Source organism: Triticum aestivum, chromosome 6B (genome assembly GCF_018294505.1).
Source record: "Triticum aestivum cultivar Chinese Spring chromosome 6B, IWGSC CS RefSeq v2.1, whole genome shotgun sequence".
Classification (NCBI taxonomy): domain Eukaryota; kingdom Viridiplantae; phylum Streptophyta; class Magnoliopsida; order Poales; family Poaceae; genus Triticum; species Triticum aestivum.
Window position 1 is genome coordinate 172,016,053 of NC_057810.1, and position 18,792 is coordinate 172,034,844.

Sequence of the window (18,792 nt, forward strand, 5' to 3'; positions counted from 1 at the left end):
TTGCTGTGTTTATGGTCCCTGCATTTATTTATGTGTTGCAACTCGTGTGTGGTATCCTAAATTTGTGCGATGAATTAAATCGTTAGTTTCAATCAATGTGAGTGATTTTACTACAGTAAAAATTTATTGGCTTTTTTCACTCTCAGTAAATCCTGAAGTGAGATTTTTCTCGGAGTTGTTGCAACATACATTTCTTCACGACATAGATTTTTATTTCGTACAACACCATAACAACAGTCTCACGACCCCAACCATGGGATCTGGTGCAAAACCACGTGCACTTTTTGCACCATGCTAATCACCTCCCTAACACCCCATAGTCTCAGAGGGAGAGATTTGTGAGTAATTACTCGGGTACAAGTTACCCCAGCACCCTGACAGCAGTTAGCACCTGACACCGCACCTAATCATCATGATCACCGCCACCGCGGAGAGCCAACACTCGAGCGGCCGCATCACGGCGATCATCGAGGATCATCACGCACAGGAGCACGGAGAACCCCAGCAATGCCGCCAACCCTCCGCACATCAGGATCACGTACCAGTCCGTCATCACCTCCGCCATTAGAGCCTCGTCCCGAGCTCCTGCAGACAGAAATGAAAGAGAAGGGGGGAGAAGGAGAAGTGAGGTCAGGTGGAGGAAGAAGAAGGAGCACCGCGGTCATTTTATACCTCGAGATCGGTGTACAGTGGGCGAAGTCCACCAGCGCTGCTCGTCGCTCGAACGCCAGTGTTCGGAGGCGAATCCGCGAGCAGTGCCGACAGCGCACTGGCCCGCGAGGTGAGTGCACGCCGCGCCGGCAGCTAGCACGCCGCGCACTACTGCAGTACGGCTTAGATGCCCTGCGAGCTAGACGTTGCCGGTGGAGAAAGCGCGGGAAAGCGCGTGGGAGAGAGGAAGAAGAGAGAGCCAGAGGAAGAAGAAGAGACTGACAGTGGGCCCCGGGTTCACCTGCCAGCCAGAGGGAGCACTGTGCTCTCGAGTACGACCAGCGTATTTTAGAATTTAGAATTTATTCTAAATTTACTGTGTCCAACGTAGAAATCGCTCGTTTTTTCCCCAAAACCGTGGATTTCTCCATGCAGCGCCAGTATCCCACACTGTAGTTTACACCACTTATTGCCCTCTCACTGTAGCCGCATCTTACCGCTTAAGTGAAGTGATTATTTTGATATGGTAAAAATAATATTTTCAAAAAAACAAGCCTTAGCAAATCTTGAGGACGAGATTTTTCTTAAGGGGGGTAGTGTTGTGACACCCCAAAAATTTTAACCTTGTTTTATTAATTAAAATTTTGCCATGCAACTTAAACTTTTGTTTTCTGGATTTTCTTTTGATTTCAGAACCTTTCTGTTCTTTATTTTTATGGAGTTTTTACCACAAGTGAAAGCTTCCCAATTTTATTTTTGGACTTGTTTACCCTCTCAAGAAAAACACTTCTATTATCAATGGATTTATTTGCATAAAAAATTTGCTCTCTGAGCTTTATTCCTTAAAATGGATTTTCATTAGTTTTGAAGCCCTTTTTGAACTACAACCATTGGATAAATTTATTTAAAATTCCAACCAAAATTATGGGATGTTAATAGGAGTATATTATTCAACTTTATGCAAAACCCCAGTTTTGTTCTTTGAGAAATTTGAGTGAATCAACCTCATTTTCATTCTGGTCCATCTTAATGATTTGTACTGCAAACACATTTTTACTTGCTCCTTTACCCATGATTCTATTTCCTGCTTATAGACCACCCTGCAAAACCCTTAAGTCCAAGAGCATGAACCCATTGGAATAATTTTGGTCCATGAAATGACAGCCTTTAGGTTCTGTCCAGAATTGGTTTTCTCAAATATTTGCACTAACAAGTTTCTTCTCTTGGCAAACTAACCCGGCCACCATCACCTACACCTAAAGAGACCCCAATCTGGAGATTTTGACCACTCCAAGAACTGCCTAGATGCCTTTAGCATTTCGCCAAACACCTTGTGTGCATGGCCAGTTTTGGCATGGTTTTTTGTTAGCATTACAAGCTTGGTCTTCTGGCCTAACCCCCTTGTCCATCAACTTCCTTGCAAACCCTAGCCTAGTCCTGTTAATTGCCAGCCTCACCCAAGCCATGTGGCATGCATTGGCATTTCACCGAGCACGTGGTGCGCGTGCTCTGGGCGTGCCCAGAGCGCATGTTTTGCATGTGCGCGCACAACCGAGCCGCCGTGTTCGCTCGCCCGCGCCCCTAGCCTTTGCTCGCCTGCAGAGCCACCCACAGCCTCAGCCACTCACCAGAACGCGCCAGCTCTCCCCTAGGGCCGCACAGCGCTGCCGTCAAGTCAGCAACGGCGGCTAGCGGCTGGCCATAGTGCGCCTCTGCCATGGACGGCACCGCCCAAGCCACAACTCCTCGCCATCTGGCCTCGTGAGCAGGCCGCCCTTATCTTCGAGCCGTCCGCTAGCGCCGACCCTGCTCCGGTCATCGCTACGTCACTTTGCCGCAATAGAAGTGGTCGGCCGGCGATCTTATCCCCGGCGAAGGCGGAACCGACCCTCCCCGGCTATATATAGCCCCGGGCCTTGCTCGAGTCCCCTCAGGCAGCCTCGTACCACCCCGCTAGAGCCCCCCATAGCCAGCAAGCGGCGAATGACGGCCGTCTTCCTCGTCCCCGACAGGTTCGTCCACCGCCACACTCTAGTGAAATCCGGCCAAGACCGAGGCTCCAGACCCCTCCCGTGCTTCCATCCTACTCCCCTCAACCGTGCGGAGCCGCCCACCTTCTCAGCGTCGATCAGGAAGCACCATAGCCCAAACCCCCGAACCTCCCGAAGCTGCCGTCCGCCGCAAAGCTTGCCGCCGGTGACTCCCTTCATCCCCGCCACCCTCTCGACCACTGGGAGGACCGCCCTGGAGTGGCGTATCCATCCCGTGCTCAGATCCCCGAGGGATGCCTCCATTCGCCGGCGAGCCTCGCCGGAGCTCCGCCTTTGTTCGGTCGGAGGAGACGGCGCGCACGTGGACTAGTCAAACCTGACCAGTGGGCCCGCGGGACCCACTGTCAGTGACCCACGTGTGGTCCATGCTGGATAAGTGGAGACGTAAACTCAGAGTACGCCTTCGACGTGGTCAGTTTTCAAAACGTTTTTCCTTTTTTCTGTTTTATTTTAAAAACAGATTTTGACCAAAACTTTGACTGACCATAACTTTTTAAATATAACTCCAAATAAGTTGATTCCTTTTCCTACCTCTCTCAAATATTGTCTAGTTTATTTTCAAATTTATTTGAAAAAATTTCAGACAACTGTTTGGTACTGTTTTTGAAACTATGTATTGATTTGAAAATATTTTAAATAGGATTTTTGGAGAGAGGAGAAAGCTTTCAAAAGTTTTGGAGTGCACCCTGCCTTCCCCACAACTTGAAGGCAAGCATTCTGAGCTCGGGCTTAATTTTGTGTGTGTTGTCTGACACGGTTACAATACCACCTCGACACGGGGTGTCCGTTATTTTATGTGATGATATGTTCAAACTCATGAGTGCATATTAATGATCTCATGCATATTGGAGATTTCCTTGCTGTTGGAAATGGTCATGCTTGTGACAGTAATCATCCTCGTATGTTTGTCGTGCCTGCCGGAAGGAAACCGGGAAAGTCTCTGTCTTGGGTAGACCTGAGCTTGTCCCTAGTTCCTCGTCGAGACGAGTGTGTCCGGTATGGCATGATAGGGTATGATGAGTGGTGATTCTGTCTGTTGGATGAAATATATATTCGTTATGCTAATCATACAGGGAATACTTAAACCTCATGAGTGGACCATAGATCGAGTCTTGTTCCAGTAACCCCCATACTTGTTTCGTACTACCACTTGTCCCTACAACAAGTAGGGTACGGTTCAGTAAGTCGTCAACCCCTTTCTAGCACACAGCGTACAGAGAGGCCATGGTGGAAGATACCGGTTGTAGCTGGTAGGCAGGCCACCTGGTCCGGGGGCATGGGTGTTTTCGGTTGGGACCGAGAGGGGAGGCCACCCCTTAGAGCGTGCGGTATAAATTTGATCCCATGCTATGCGAGGTTGTAGCCTCCCCACTAAGAGTTTTGATTGACAGGTGTCGTGGGTGATACTAGACACCGGTAAGTTAAGCTGGCGTGTGCAAGTTAGGTGTGTTTTCAATTAAAAGACCGTAGACGGAATTAGTCCCGATGGACTAAAGGAATTCGTTACTCGTGGGTAAAGAGTACACCCTCTGCAGAGATTATATCTATTTGAATAGCCATGTCCATGGTTAAGGACTACAATCTGGGTTGGGTCAAGTGTCGGTCTTAGTGTCGGTCTTCGGAGGAGAAACTACTAAACAAGAACATGGATCATGACGTGTGACTTATGATGACTATGATTATTATTATTAGGGACTAACCTCTTTATATTAGTTGAAGTACCGGGTATCCCTAGGATGGTTCTACCTCCTGGATATTCACTATTATTTACTTTCCTTATAAGCCCTTTATGTGGTGTCACTAAGACGCCCGACTGTGGCATGCTTGTTAATTATTTACTCTATAAGCCCTTTATGTGTCGTCGTTGAGACGCCCGACTGTGGCATGCTTGTTGTTTCTATTATTTATGAGCCCTTTATGTGGTGTCGCTCAGACGCCCGACTGAGGCATGCTCGTTATTTACTATCATTTCGAGGCGTCGCTTCAGACACCCGATTGGTGCACTTTATTACTACTCTGTTACTACATATTCATGTTGCATATAAATAACCTACTTGCATGCATCAGAGAGTTTATTTTATGACTGATGTTGTGACCATAGAATATTTTAGAACATGATTTGTCATATTATACCCGTGTTCATAATGTTTGCGAGTACATTCAAAGTACTCACTGGCTTGTCCCTGGATATTGTCTTGGCCAGATTTCTTGCATGGAGAGGAGCATTGCGACGACATCCCCGGAACCTAAGCAACGATGATAGCAGCCTCGCGAAGATAGGAGTTAACCTGGTCAGCTGTTCCTGTGGGAAATGGAGTCCCATAACGCTGATGATCCATAAACCGCTTCTGCCATCAACCACTAGTAACCTTATGGTGTACTCATAGGCCAGAATGGTCTTGTACTACATATTATGTATTTTTGCTTGGAGTTTCTGTATCAAGTTGGTGCCTCATCAGCTAACAGTAATCCTGGGGCTGGTGAGCACAAAGGCCATTTTCTAGGAAATTAATACCTGGAAAACCGGTCGTGACACGTATCATTTAGATGACTAGAGGTCAGGGTGGACACGGTCCGAGCCGGTCCGGTCCCTAACCGAGCCGTGCTTTGGACCGGCCGTGAACGGTCCGGACCAGACCAGATCGAAGTGCCCAGCGGGCCTGTTTCCCTGGACCGGACCGTCGAGGAGAAAGCTCAGTCAGGACCGAGGGACCGAGCGATGGAGGGGGAACGTGAGCTGCGTGTGTGCCTTGCGCCGGCGTGCGTTCGTCTGTGTCGTGCCATATCCTCAAGATCAACTACTCTGGCTGCTTGCTACAGACGAAGAGGTAGTTCATCTATGGTAGCATCTCTGCCAACATCAAGCTCGTCCTGGAGAACTCCGCCGCCCGTCGGTACCGTTACCGTCAGCACATACTAGGTATGTACATCGGCGCTTCCAGTTTCAGATTGCTAATCAGCTTGTATTGCATGCAATTCTAACTGTATGTGCATCAATTAATTGCCAAATTCAGACATTGGGACAATCATGACGAGATCAACTTCCAGTTCATGGGGAACAAGACGGGGCACACCAACGTGTGTGTGTTCTCCGATATGTTTTTCTGCACCAGAGGTGCCCTTGGAACGAACCCACGCGAACGAGAGATTGCTCAAGAAAAAAAGGAAGATACAGGTGTTTTGCGTTGCACAAACATCAGACCTTTTCTATTCTATTAGTCAGACTTACAGAACGGGAAACAAGGCTTTGTGGCCCCTGACTTTGCGTCGTCGTGATCCACAACATTGGTGCTGTTCCACGAGCAGACCGACAAGGCGCGAGTCTGGCTCCAGGCAGTTAGACCCGCGAGCTAAACTAGCTAACAGAAGGAAAGTGTTCGAGCCTAACCTGACGAAAAACCAAAGTGCTAACTGAACTAACTGAAAACGTGACAGGAGCTTCGAATTTATTCAAGAGTGTTCGCCAACATGATGGGCAAAGAAGGAGATACAGTTCGTGCCCTGCATGCCTGCGTGCACAGGTTGCACTGCTTCATCACGTCAGTAAGGCCGGGACTTGACGACTGCGACAAAATTGATGGCGGCCTTGGTCGGGGAAGAGAGGATGCGTGCATCGTGTAGGCAGCGTCTGGACCAATTCATCGCACAGGCAGCAAGATGGCGATGTAGTGGTGCTCGGAGACGCGGTGGTTCGCTCGGGGGTTGCCGGTGGCCGTGAAGACGAGGAACGACAACCGTGGTGACTGCGTTTTGTCGGTCCTCCTCGGGGGCTCGGTCAAAATCCGGACCGGACCGAGAGTTTGTCGGGCCTAATTGCTGAACTCGGCCCGACCATTTTTTCTACCAGGCCAGGACCATACGGTACGGTCCATAACGGGCCACGAGCCGGGCCAGAAGCCTGCTTGTCACGTCCAGGCTGAACTAGAGGGATGTCTATCTAAGTGGGAGTTCTTAAGTAATATGATTAATTGAACTTAATTTATCATGAACTTAGTCCAGATAGTTTTTTGCATATCTATGTTGTAGATCAATGGCCCGTGCTACCATTCCTTTGAATTTTAATGCGTTCCTAGTGAAAGCTAAGTTGAAAGATGATGGTAGCAACTACACGGATTAGGTCCATAACTTGAGGACCATCCTCATTGCTGCACAGAAGAATTATGTCCTTGATGCACCGCTAGGTGTACCACCTGCCCCAGCAACTACAGACATTGTGAATGCCTGGCAGTCGCGTGTTGATGACTACTCGTTAGTTCAGTGTGCCATGTTTTACGGCTTAGAATAAGGACTGCAAAGACATTTTGAATGTCATGGACCATATGAGATGTTCCAGGAGTTGAAGTTAATATTTCAAGTAAATTCCTGAGTTGAGAGATATGAAGTCTCCAACAAGTTCTATAGCTGCAAGATGGAGGAGAACAGTTATGTTAGTGATCACATACTCAGAATGTCTGGGTACCATAATTACTTGACTCAACTAGGAGTTAATCTTCCAGATGAGTGTCATTGATAGAGTTCTTCAATCACTGCCACCAAGCTACAAAGGCTTCGTGATTAACTACAAGATGCAAGGGATGGAAAAGAATATTCCCGAGCTCTTCACGATGCTAAAGGTCCCGGAGGTAGAAATCAAAAATGAGCATCAAGTGTTGATGGTTAACAAGACCACTAGTTTCAAGAAGAAGGGCAAGGGTAAAAAGAAGGGGAACTTCAAGAAGAATGACAAGCAAGTTGTCTCTCCCGGGGAAACCCAAAGATGGACCCAAGCCTGAAACTGAGTGCTTCTACTACAAAGGTACTGGTCACTGGAAGTGGAACTGCCCCAAGTATTTGACGGATAAGAAGGATGGCAAAGTGAACAAAGGTATATTTGATATACATGGTATTGATGTGTACCTTACTAATTCTCGTAGTAGTGCCTGGGTATTTGATACCGGTTTGGTTGCTCATATTCGTAACTCGAAGCAGGGACAATGGATTAAATGAAGATTGGCTAAGGACGAGGTGACGATGCGCGTCAGAAATGGTTCCATGGTCAATGTGATCGTCGTCGGCACGCTACCTCTACATCTACCTTCGGGGTTAGTTTTAGACCTGAATAATTGTTATTTGGTGCCAGCGTTGAGCATGATAATTATATCTGGATCTTTTTTAGTGCGAGACGATTATTTATTTAGATAATAATGGTTGTTCTATTTATATGAGTAATATCTTTTATGGTCATGGACCCTTGAAGAATGGTCTATTTCTGTTGAATCTTGATCATGATGATACACATATTCAACATATTGATGCCAAAAAATGCAAAGTTGATAATGATAGTGCAAATTATTTGTGGCACTGCCGTTTGGGTCATATCAGTGTAAAGCGCATGAAGAAACTCCATAAAGATAAATTGTGGAATCACTTGATTATTAATCATTTGATACTTGTGAACTGTGCCTTATTGGCAATATGACTAAAACTCCATTCTCTGGAACAAAGGAATGAGCTAATGACTTATTGGAAATAATACATACCGATGTATGCCGTCCAATGAGTGTTGATGCTCATGGCGGGTATTGTTATTTTTTAACCTTCACAGATGATTTGAGCAGATATGGGTATATCTACTTAATGAAACACAAGTCTGAAACATTTGAAAAGTTCAAAGAATTTCAGAGTGAAGTGGATAATCATCGTAACAAGAAAATAAAGTTTCTACAATCTGATCGTGGAGGAGAATATTTGAGTTACGAGTTTGGCCTTCATTTAAAACAATGTGGAATAGTTTCACAGCTCACACCACCTGGAACACCACAGCGTAATGGTGTGTCTGAACGTCCTAACCGCACTTTATTGGACATGGTGCGATCTATGATGTCTCTTACCGATTTACCACTATCGTTTTGGGGTTATGCATTAGAGACAACTGCATGCACTTTAAACAGGGCATCGTCAAAGTCCATTGAGACGACACCATATGAACTATGGTTTGGCAACAAACATAAGCTGTCATTTCTTAAAGTTTGGGGATGCGATGCTTATGTCAAAAGGCTTCAGCCCGATAAGCTCGAATCCAAATCGGAGAATTGTGTCTTCATATAGGATACCCTAAGGAAACAATTGGGTACACCTTCTACCACAAGTCCGAAGGCAAGATTTTTGTTGCTAAGAACGGAACCTTTTTAGAGAAGGAGTTTCTCTCAAAAGAAGTGAGTGGGAGGAAAGTGGAACTTGATGAGGTAACTGTACCTTCTCTCAATTTGGAAAGCAGCTCATCCAAGAAATTTGTTCCCATGATGCCTGCACCAACTAGAGAGGAAGCTAATGATAAAGATCATGAAACTACAAATCAAGTTGCTGCAGAACCTCGTAGGTCTGGCAGAGCATGATCCACACCAGAGTGGTACGGTAATCCTGTTCTAGAGGTCATGTTACTAGATCATGATGAACCTACGAACTATGAAGAAGCTATGATGATCCCAGATTCCAATAAATGGCTTGAGGCCATGAAATCTGAGATAGGATCCATATATGAGAACAAAGTGTGGACTTTGGTGGATCTGCCCGATGATCGGCGACCCATAGAAAATAAATGGATCTTCAGGAAGAAGACTGACGTTGATGGTAATGTTACTGTCTATAAAGCTTGACTTGTTGCAAAGGGTTTTCGACAAGTTCAAGGAGTTGACTATGATGATACTTTCTCACCCGTAGTGATGCTTAAGTCTGTCCGAATCATGTTAGCAATTGCCGCATTTTTTGATTATGAAATCTGGCAAATGGATGTCAAAATTACGTTCCTTAATGGATTTCTTAAAGAAGAATTTTATATGATGCTACCTAAAGGTTTTATCGATCCTAAAAGTGCTAACAAAGTTTGCAAGCTCCAGCGATCCATTTATGGAGTGGTGCAAGCATCTCGGAGTTGGAATATACGCTTTGATGAGGTGATCAAAGCATATGGTTTTATACAGACTTTTGGAGAAGCCTGTATTTACATGAAAGTGAGTGGGAGCTCTATAGCATTTCTAATATCATATGTGGATGACATATTGTTGATTGGAAATTATGTAGAATTTCTGAATAGCATAAAAGGATACTTGAATAAGAGTTTTTCAATGAAAGACCTAGGTGAAGCTGCTTATATATTGGGAATCAAGATCTATAGAGATAGATCAAGACGCTTGATAGGACTTTCACAAAGCACATACCTTGATAAAGTTTTGAAGAAGTTCAAAATGGATCAGTCAAAGAAAGGGTTATTGCATGTTTTACAAGGTCAAGTTGAGTTAGACTGAATGCCTGACCACTGCAGAAGATAGAGAGAAAATGAAAGTCATTCCCTATGCTTCAGGGTTGTATCATGTATGCTATGTTGTGTACCAGACCTGATGTGCGCCTTGCTATAAGTTTAGCAGGGAGGTACCAAAGTAATACAGGAGTGGATCACTAGACAGCGGTCAAGAACATCCTAAAGTACCTGAAAAGGACTAGGGATATGTTTCTCATTTATGGAGGTGACAAAGAACTTATCATAAGTGGTTACGTCGATGCTAGCTTTGACATTGATCCAGATGATTCTAAATCACAATCCGGATACATATTTTTATTGAATGGTGGAGTTGTCAGTTGGTGCAGTTCCAAGCAGAGCATCATGGCGGGATGTACGTGTGAAGGGGAGTACATAGCTGCTTCAGAAGCATAAAATGAAGGAGTCTGGATGGAGTTTATATCTGATCTAGGTGTAATACCTAGTGCATCGGGTCCAATGAAAATCTTTTGTGACAATACTGGAGCAATTGCCTTGGTGAAGGAATCCAGATTTCACAAAAAGACCAAACACATCAAGAGACGCTTCAACTCCATCCAAGATGTTGTCAAAATACATACAGATCTGAATGTTGCAGACCAGTTGACTAAGCCTCTTCCACGAGCAAAACATGATCAGCAACAAGACTCCATGGGTGTTAGATTCATTACAATGTAATCTAGATTATTGACTCTAGTGCAACTGGGAGACTGAAGGAAGTATGCCCTAGAGGCAATAATAAAGTTGTTATTTTATACTTCCTTATTCATGATAAATGTTTATTATTCATGCTAGAATTGTATTAACCGGAAACTTGATACATGTGTGAATACATAGACAAAACACTGTGTCCCTAGTATGCCTCTACTAGACTAGCTCGTTGATCAAAGATGGTTAAGTTTCCTAGCCATGGACATGAGTTGTCAGTTGATAAACGGGATCACATCATTAGTGGAATGATGTGATGGACAAGATCCATCTGTTAGCTTAGCATAATGATCATTCGGTTTTATTGCTACTTCTTCTTCGTGTCAAATATATATTCCTCTGACTATGAGATTATGCAACTCCCGGACACTGGAGGAATGCCTTGTGTGCTATCAAACATCACAACGTAACTGGGTGATTATAAATATTCTCTACAGGTATCTTCGAAGGTGTTTGTTGGGTTGGCATAGATCGAGATTAGGATTTGTCACTCCGAGTATCAGAGAGGTATCTCTGGGCCCTCTTGGTAATGCACAACATATGAAGCCTTGCAAGCAATGTGACTAATGAGTTAGTTATGGGATGATACACTATAGAATGAGTAAAGAGACTTGCCGGTAACGAGATTGAACCAGGTATGAAGATGTCGACGATCGGATCTCGGGCAAGTGACATACCGATAACAAAGGGAATAACATATGTTGACATTGCGGTTCGACCGATAATGATTTTCCTAGAATATGTGGGAACCAATATGAGCATCCGGGTTCCGCTATTGGTTATTGACCGGAGAGGTGTCTCAGTCATGTCTACATATTTCTCGAACCCGTAGGGTCCGCACGCTTAAAGTTTGATGACGATTTGTATTATATGAGTTATGTGTTTTGGTGACCAAAGGTTGTTCGGAGTCCCGGATGAGATCATGGACATGACGAGGAGTCTCGAAATGGTCGAGAGGTAAAGATATATTGGAAGATTATATTCGGATGCCGGAATGGTTCCAGAATGGTTCGGGCATTTTTTTGGAGTACCGAGGGGTTACCGGAACCCCCCGGAAGAAGTAATGGGCCTCATGGGCCATAGGGGAGAGGAGGAGGCAGGCCACAGGAGGTGGCGCCCCCCCATGGGGAGTCGAATTGGACTAGGGGAGGGGCGCGGCTGAGGGAGTCCTGGATAAGGGGGTATCCGGACAGCCGGACTGTATACATCGTCCGGACTATTGAAGCATGAAGATACAAGACTCAAGACTTCGACCCGTGTCCGGATGGGACTCTCCTTGGCGTGGAAGGCAAGCTTGGTGATCCGGATATTGTGTTTCCTTCCTTGTAACCGACTCCATGTAAACCCTAGCCCTCTCGGTGTCTATGAGGATGGTCCTTAGAAGGCCAATCACATTTACAATCATACCATCATAGGCTAGCTCTTAGGGTTTAGCCTCTACGATCTCGTGGTAGATCTACTCTTGTACTACCCATATCTTCAATATTAATCAAGCAGGAAGTAGGGTTTTACCTCCATCGAGAGGGCCCGAACCTGGGTAAACATCTGTGTCCCTTGCTTCCTGTTACCATCAGCCTTGACACACAGATTGGGACCCCCTACCCGAGATCTGCCGGTTTTGACACCGACATTGGTGCTTTCATTGAGAGTTCCTCTGTGTCGTCGCTGCGGGGCTTGATGGCTCCTTCAATCATCATCAACGACACAGTCCAGGGTGAGACTTTCCTCCCCGGACAGATCTTTGTGTTCAGCGGCTTCGCACTGCGGGCCAATTTGTTCGGCCATCTGGAGCAGATCGACAGCTACGCCCCTGGCCACCACGTCAGGTTCGGAAACTTGAACTACACGGCGGATATTCACGAAGACTTGATCTTCGACGGATTCGGGCATGTGCCAGAAGCGCCGGACGGTCATGACGAGCACGGCCTAGACCTGCTGTCGGACAATGCTCGGGATCTAAATTCGGAGCAGGTCGCGCCGCCTAAGGACGGAGGGGTGGACTCCGCCCCGCAGGTCGCATACTCATTGGCGTTGGAGCCGAACACAGGTCTCACCTCTGTGGAGGCCTGTAACCCCAGGCCCCCGGACTCGCATCCGATTGTTGGTTCCGGTCTGCACACCCTCGAGCCAGCCGAGCCAGGTTGGGCGCCGGTAATGGATTTTACCGCTGCGGACATCTTTCAGCACTCGCCCTTTGGCGACATGATGAACTCATTGAAGTCTCTCTCTTTGTCAAGAGGCTCCGGGCCGAACTATGTCCGGCTCGAGTGGGAAGCGGGCGACAAAGGAATTCGCTGCCCACCCACCACCCACTTCATTGCCATGATCGATGATTTAACTAACGTGCTTGACTTCGACTCTGAAGACATCGACGGTATGAACGATGATGCAGGAGACACACAGGAGCTACCGCCCACAGGGCAGTGGACAGCCACCTCTTCATACAATATATATATATATATGGTGGACACTCCGAAAGAAACCAATGGCGATGAGGCAACGGAGGATAACCCCTCCAAGAAGAAAGCAAAACATGGGTGTCGCCAGCGCCGCTCCAAGCCCCGCCAAGGTAATACCGGCACCGGAGACGAAAACAATCCAGACGGTGCCGAAGATGAATACAACCATGATCAGCCCGCCTTCGAGCAGGCCGAGCAGGAAGATCGGCATGACAGCCCGGACGAACAGGTGACGGACGGGTATCCGGAGGAGGATAACTACATGCCCCCCTCCAAAGACGAGATCAGCCTCGGGGACGACGAGTTCGGCATGCCCGAGGACCCCGCAGAGAAGGAGCGCTTCAAGCACCAGCTTATTGCCACTGCAAGAAGCCTGAAGAAGAAGAAGCAATAGCTTCAAGCTGATCAAGACCTGCTCACAGACAGATGGACAGAAGTCCTAGCAGCCGAGGAATATGGACTCGAGCGCCACACGGCTGACCGGCCACCTCGAGGTCGGGATAAAACGGCATATCAGCCCGAATACCAGCCTGTACCCCCGCTCCAGTTTACTACGGCCCGGGGCAATACTCAGGACCTGCGCGATAGATTGGATAACACTATAGTACAACCAAGATCGATCTACGGATCACGGGGGCACGCTGCAGCACATAACGATGACTGTTATACTGGATACACTAATAGCAAATCTGGCCGGGCCGAACACAACCAGCCAGACCTATCTGGACTGCGCCGTGACATAGCCTGGCACAGAGGTGCCGCACACCCCCTCTGCTTCACTGACGAAGTGATGTGTCATGAATTCCCAGAAGGGTTCAAACCCGTAAACATCGAATCATACGATGGCACAACAGACCCCGCGGTATGGATTGAAGATTTCCTTCTCCACATTCACATGGCCTGCGGAGACGATCTACACGCCATCAAGTACCTTCCCCTTAAGCTCAAAGGACCAGCCCGGCACTGGCTAAACAGTCTGCCCGCAAATTCCATTGGCAGTTGGGAAACCCTGGAAGACGCATTCCTTGACAACTTCCAAGGCACATATGTGCGACCTTCGGACGCCGATGACTTGAGCCACATCACTCAACAGCCCGGAGAATCAGCCAGGAAATTCTGGACCCGGTTCCTAACCAAAAAGAACCAAATAGTTGACTGTCCTGATGCTGAAGCCCTGGCGGCCTTCAAGCACAATATCCGCGACGAGTGGCTCGCCCGACACCTCGGCCAGGAGAAACCCAAGTCCATGGCAGCTCTCACGACACTAATGACCCTCTTTTGCGCGGGCGAGGACAGCTGGTTGGCTCGCAGCAGCACTACGCCACAGTCTGGCACTTCAGACGTTTGTGACAATAATGGCAAGCTACGGTGCAACAGACACAAGCGACGGAACAACGGCGACAACACCGAAGACACGGCAGTCAATGCCGGATTCAGCGGATCCAGATCCGGTCAGCGGAAGAAGCCATTCAAACGAAACAATCAGGGACCGTCCAGTCTAGACCATATACTGGAGCGCTCGTGCCAAATTCATGGCACCCCGGACAAGCCAGCCAACCACACCAATAGAGACTGCTGGGTATTTAAATAGGCCGGCAAAGTAAATGCCGAAAACAAGGACAAGGGGCTGTACAGTGACAATGACGAGGAGCCCTAGTGTCCGAACATGGGGGGACAGAAGAGATCCCCCCCCCCTAGGTGAAAACGGTCAATATGATCTACGCCACTCACATCCCCAAGCGGGAACGGAAGCGAGCACTACGGGACGTCTACGCGATGGAGCCAGTTGTCCCCAAATTCAACCCATGGTCAGCTTGTCCAATCACCTTTGATCGTAGGGATCATCCTACTAGCATCCGTCACGGCGGCTCGGCCGCATTGGTCTTAGACCCAATCATCGACGGATTCCACCTCACGCGAGTCCTTATGGACAGCGGCGGCAGCCTGAACCTACTTTACCAGGACACAATGCGCAAAATGGGCATCGAACCTTCAAGGATCAAGCCCACCAAAACCACCTTTAAAGGTGTAATTCCTGGGGTAGAGGCCCGTTGTATGGGCTCTATAACATTGGAAGTGGTCTTCGGATCTCCGATAACTTCTGAAGCAAGGAGTTAATCTTCGATATCGTCCCTTTTCGCAGTGGTTACCACGCACTGCTCGGACGAACCACATTCGCTAGATTCAATGCGGTACCACACTATGCATACCACAAGCTCAAGATGCCAGGCCCGCGTGGGGTCATAACAGTCAACGGAAACATGGACCACTCTCTCCGTACAAAAGAGCATACTGCAGCCCTCGCGGCAGAAGTACAATGCGGCCTCCTCTGTCAAACCACCAATCCGGCGACGACAACCTCAAGCACCGTCAAGCGAGTTCGGAGCACCCCGCAACAGGATCACCAGGCACGCCAAGAGCGACTAGTAGCCCGGCCTCCGCTCAAATCCCATCAAAGCAGCATTCGTGCCACGCGTACACAATTACGCACTCAAAATACCATGGGCACAGGCGGAGGCGCAGCAGTGGCTTAGTCAACAGTGCGGTATCGCCGCAACATATGTTCATAACCTTTCCTTTTACCTTTCAGGACATTGCTTTAGTGCAGCCTCTCCAAAAGAGCCGGATTGTCGGACTTACATAGGAGAGAAAACCAGGGAGGCAACAGGCTCTGTGTACAGAAGGAAATACCCAGGTGGAATCTATTTACGATCGTTATACCTGTTTTATCTATCTGTACGTAGCTTGCCTCTGGGTAGGACATGTCAAATAATCCTATTTATCTCCGCTTAATGCGTTCATTGTAAACATACGCTTAAACATATTATTCATCAATGGGAGATCATACATGGCGTCAGCCTATTATTCTTATTTGAGCATTTTTTTCTTACAAATGTTTATTTGATATTGCATCCATACACTTTGGTACGTTCAGTTTGCCAGGGGCTTCTCATGACGCCCCATAATATGGCAGGACAAGTCCGAACACTTTCACTAGTGCGGCACCCCGAACTTATAGCACTATATGCATCCGATCCGAATCATGTCTTTGGTCTACAGTTGGGTTAGCCCGGATCCCTTGTTTTGGTGCCTTACGTTCTGTTATATCGGCTAAGGTAGCGCAGGGAGAACTACTGCGATTGTGTCCCGGTTCTTCCGGACGAGCACCTCAGTAGAGAAAGCCGAAAACTGACCGGCATGATGTGGCGAGAGCTGGTCGCTGTTCGAGAGGTCTTAAAATCCTTAAAGATTTTTCTGCTTTAGGCGATAAGTTGGCTTCGTCCGATCTAGGCGTGTATAGCGCCCCAATTCGGCCTTCCGGATTCTAGGGGCTTCGCCGAAATTTAAAATTGTAGACTTATATGGCTAAGTGAAGGTTATATAGCCGAATAGTCTGATTGCCTTGTTCATTGCGCTGGACACCTCCTTGAGGGACCAAACATTTGGATAAAGAGTGTCCGGGTTTTCCACGAACACCCCAGTACTAGCTACGTGGGGGCGGAAGCCGACAACTGGCCTACTTTCAGAATTTTATAAACAGCCGCACAGAAGGTAATATTTTAAATAACAAAAGTGTTGCATAGCACAAGTAACTTCGTCTTTAAATTACAAACATGATAGGAGTGAATTCATTCGAAAATGGTGTCCTTGGTACATTCCACGAGACGAGCACCCTTCATAACGCCATCATAGTACATCTCGGGATGACGATGCGCCTTGCCCTCCGGCGGCCCATCCTTCACCAGCTTCTCCGCATCCATCTTGCCCCAATGCACTTTCACGTGGGCAAAAGCCTGGCGGGCACCCTCAATGCAAACGGATCGCTTGATCACTTCATGCCACGGGCAGGCATCCACCATCTGCTTGATCAGGCCGAAGTAGCTAGTGGGCAGGAGCTCTCCAGGCCACATCCGGACTATGACATCTTTCATAGCCAGTTCGTCCATCCTGTGGAGTTCGACCAACTGCTTCAGTTGGTCACTCAGAGGCGTTGGATGTTCGGCCCCAGCATATTGGGACCAGAACAGCTTCTCTGTTGAGCTCCCCTCTTGCGCACGGTAGAACTCCGCGGCATCTGACACGCTGCGTGGCAGATCTGCGAATGCCCTGGAGAGCTCCGTATTCGAGTAAGTAAAAGAAATGCCTCCTCCACATGCTTGCTTTGCATAACCAATTTCTTACCCGCCATTATCTTTTTGGCCTCCTGGATTTCCTGTTGTGCCTTCTCGGCTTCGGCCTTGGCGTCTTTTATACTCACAAGGGCCTTCGCAAGCTCAGCCTCTTTTGCCTCCAGCTCATGCTCCACAGACTCGAACTTTTTGCCGAGCTCCCGGAGCTCTTGTTGTACCTCGTCCACTCTTGCATCTTGCTTTTCGCGCTCTTTGCATTCCAAGGCCGCCTTGTGTTCGGCCTCGGACAACGCTTTCTTCAGAGACGCCACTTCAATGGTGGCCCCTGCTACAAAATCACGAAGCTTCATCGTTAGATTAACCAATTTTATTTACCCTTCGTTATATGAGAGAGGAGAATCATTCACCTTAGCTCTCTTCGAGCTGCCTCATCGTGAGGTCGAGCTCTCCCCGCGCCTGCTCCAGGTCCTGTTTCAGTCTGGCTATCTCGGCCGTACGGACAGCAGCAGCAAGTAGCACAGCCTGCGTGTTCACATGAATGTTTATCATTAGGCTCCTGCGGATCATACTTGACCCTCCGTTTGGCTTTTCCTTCCGAACACCAAACAGAATCTCAGGGGCTACTACCTATCGGGTGGTAATCTCATACATTTTTGTCACTTACCTCAAAGCCTGTCAGTAGGCTGGTGCAAGCTTCGGTTAGTCCGCTCTTGGCGGACAAAACCTTTTGAATCACCGCACTCATAAGAGTACGGTGCTCTTCATCCATGGAAGCGATGTGAAGCGCTTCCCGCAGATAATCCGGCGCCTCTAGTGCAACGGAAGTCCTCGACGCAGACGGCTCGCCCTCCCTAACGAGGGGCCGTCCACCCGAGTCCGGAACCATTGGAGGTTCCAGAACAGTGTTCGGCTGAGAGCCCGGTTTATCGTGGCTCTCGTCGACACAATCCGCGGGGATCTTGAACCCCGCGTGTCCGCGATCTGGAATCCCACCTTGGGGTGTCTCCAGAACCACCTCCCCCCGCTCGGAGAGCCTTTGGGACAACACCTCTGTGTCATCCGTGGGCTAAGGAGTAGTGGCCGTCGGGAGCGAATTCATCTCCGACTCGCTCAGGGATCCGGACGAAGATACCTCGGGATGAACCCTGGCCGGACTGCACATATGTTCGGCATCATAAATACAAAAACCATGAAGTAAAGTCATGATAGGGTGCAGACACTTACGATCGCACTGGGGGCTTCCCCCTGGGCAGCCACCCCCTCCTCACTGAGAGCGGCCGTGGCGGAGTAGTCCGGAAGGGACACCTTTCCCTTCTTGGACGTCCCAGCCTCCCCTCCTGGGGCGGCTTTTCTCTTTTTCTCCTCCCCGGTGCGGGGAGGTAGAGTTTCTTCTTGCTTCCTCCCGCCTCCGCGGGAGGAATCTGTCTCGTCGTCAGACGACGTGCGGATGACGGCCTTACGTCGAGGGCCTTTTCCGGCCCCCTGGTCCGCCTACCCAG